The following is a 2,500-nucleotide window of genomic DNA, read 5'->3' on the forward strand; positions in this document are numbered from 1 at the left end:
GTCGGCTATCGACCATCTCAAATTTTGAGTGCATTCGTAAGAGACTATTTTTTTATCGGGATTTTTCACTCACCGTTGTCCACAGCTAGTTGGCCTGCAACTTGAACCCACTGTTGCCCATCACAGTATTGCAAGCGCATTCCTTCCATGCGTAACAAACCTTTGATATGAGAGGTGCAATTTGCGGCAACCTCCTTCACATGAACATTCTGCGCGCATGAGTGACATTGTTTACGAGCTTTTTGTTTCAGTCTGGTGGACAAGCTAAACCAATCACATTAGGCAATGGAAATACAATGAGCCAATCACTGTGTAAAGCGAATTTGGGCAGCCAGCACTATGCGCGGGAAAAAAACGTGTGAGCAACTAGTTGAGAAAGTTACATGAGATTCCATAGCCAATCAACAAGGGTAGAAACCCAAGGGCAAAAAATCATGGAGCTTAACAAAGCGCTAAGCGACTGATTACGAAATCTTTAAAAGGCAGGTGATAGAACATTTTACTTTGGGGAGGGAGTGCTAGGTACCGTTCGTCAATTGGGCTTATGGTGTTTTTCGCCCGTAATTCGATTTGCCAACAAGGTTATTTTGAATCGACAAAAGTGTGCGCGATCCCTGTGTTGATGAAATGACTTGAAGGCGAAATGACCAGATACCGTCACTACGATTAATTGTTTATACCATCATAAAATGTTTAGATTCATGTCTGCCATTAATTTATGCGCACGTAACGTAAAGGGAGACATGGTGCATATACTGTAAAATATCAGGTCTAGGCCACAAACTTGCCATTGCAAGTTGTCCTTTTGAAATTCACTTCCTTACTGTCGCAGTTTATCCAACTTTGATTCTACAACTATCTGAACTACTTGTTCGCGCGTGGAAATTGAAGTCCGAGCTAGCCATTAGCTTGAGTAGCTCGTTGTCTTTGACGTCACTAAAAAAATTGAAAAGTGGAAAGTCTGGGGTTCTAGTGAACCTGCCTCAAGGAGGGGTGTTTTGCTAAGTGACAAGCTCTTTCAGAACATCATCAATACTAGAGATGGAACAATAAAAAGTACCTTAGAATCAGGAATGAAGTCTCCAATCGAGATATACACGGGATTAGCTTGATACGAATGATGCGATGACCCGCAAACAGAATAAGAGCTGTTTGGAAATGAGAAGAAAATAAGAAAACAAATTACAGAATTGTATCCACGTGATTAGACGTCTAACAATAGAAAATGGTACCACACGTTTTGCGTAATATTAGATTCAATTTTACTGCATTTTTCCGTATACCAACATGGCGCCGTGACGTCAGATACAAACCATCAATACAATATAAATATATAAAGAGTTTGGCGGCTCGCAATTTTAATGTAACAAAAAAGTGGACCCGATGGATTTCATGCATTGCGCAACCATTAGTCGAACCATGGTTAGAGAGATTTGACGTCCTGAAACGACGAAGGACGAACGTTTGGCTACTGCTTGTCAAAATTCTTTTATTATAACAATGATCTCTCTTTGTGAGAGTTGCACGATATCTGTAGATAAGGGGCAAAAATGAGATAAAATCAAATCGGAATTCCATTTTATTTGACTTTTTTTGGCAAAACGCAAATTTCAGCCAAGCGTTTGAGATTTAATTTTTATTTTGCTTTCCCATCTTACCCTCCTCGTCATGGTAAATGCTTTTAGATTTAAAAAAGATATTCACGCATAATAAGCCTAAAGCAACTACGACGGCCAAAGCAATGGCGACGCGAATATTATTGGTTAAAAGAGAAAAATAGTCGTGCTGCAGGTGGGGCACGCGTTTTATTGCATTTCTTTGCTGATCTGTGCAAAACAACAACGTGAGAAAAAACAAAAAAAAAATTTTTTGCACGCGGAGCTCCGCTAATAAGAGATCGTTTGTTTGCGTTCAGCAACATGGCGGCGATAACGTAATGTGAAAACCGCCTTTTAATAGACCAACTTCCATATATTAAAATTCAGTCCTAAACAAAAGACGTGCTCTCGAGGCTCTGGGGAATAAACTCATACAAATCCATATATTTATTCCCCAGAGACTCGAGTTGATGCCTTTTGTTTAGGACTGAATTTTAATATATCGAAATTGGTCTATTGGGGACTTTAAAGAGGCAGGCAACGACAACAGCGACAGCAACGAGAACTTCACAAATTTGCATATTTAATGGCCAAAAACAATAGCTTAGCACGCCCTGCATCTGCGTTTTTCAATTCCATTTATTTGCCTTCGTCTGCAAACCACAATGTACAATAGCCAAATTTGAGGTTTTATGAAGAACGAGAATATTTTTTTTATTTTCTCCCCATTAAAAAAATTAAGTTCCTTTCCGACCAGTGCCTACCAAACTTTTGTCATAAAGTGATTACAACAATGAGAATTTATACGGTGAAATGACGTTCTCGCTTCCGTCGCCGTCGTCGTTGCATAAGTTCCCAATCACGATTTGGAGTGTTGAGCACGGATGCTTAATATGTCTTCT

At 39.6% G+C, this 2,500-nt stretch overlaps 1 protein-coding gene across 1 annotated transcript in view; it reads right to left on the reverse strand.

Annotated features, from left to right (window-relative positions):
* The window catches only part of LOC138027128 (L-rhamnose-binding lectin ELEL-1-like), a 19,952-nt gene that overhangs the window by 14,155 nt on the left and 3,297 nt on the right, over window positions 1–2,500 (reverse strand). Inside the window, exon 2 of the mRNA XM_068874632.1 lies at window positions 1,061–1,148. The gene's annotated coding sequence lies outside the window, so the exon portion shown is untranslated. The remainder of the gene's footprint in view (window positions 1–1,060; window positions 1,149–2,500) is intronic.

Source organism: Montipora capricornis, chromosome 12, assembly GCF_036669925.1.
Source record: "Montipora capricornis isolate CH-2021 chromosome 12, ASM3666992v2, whole genome shotgun sequence".
Lineage (NCBI taxonomy): Eukaryota > Metazoa > Cnidaria > Anthozoa > Scleractinia > Acroporidae > Montipora > Montipora capricornis.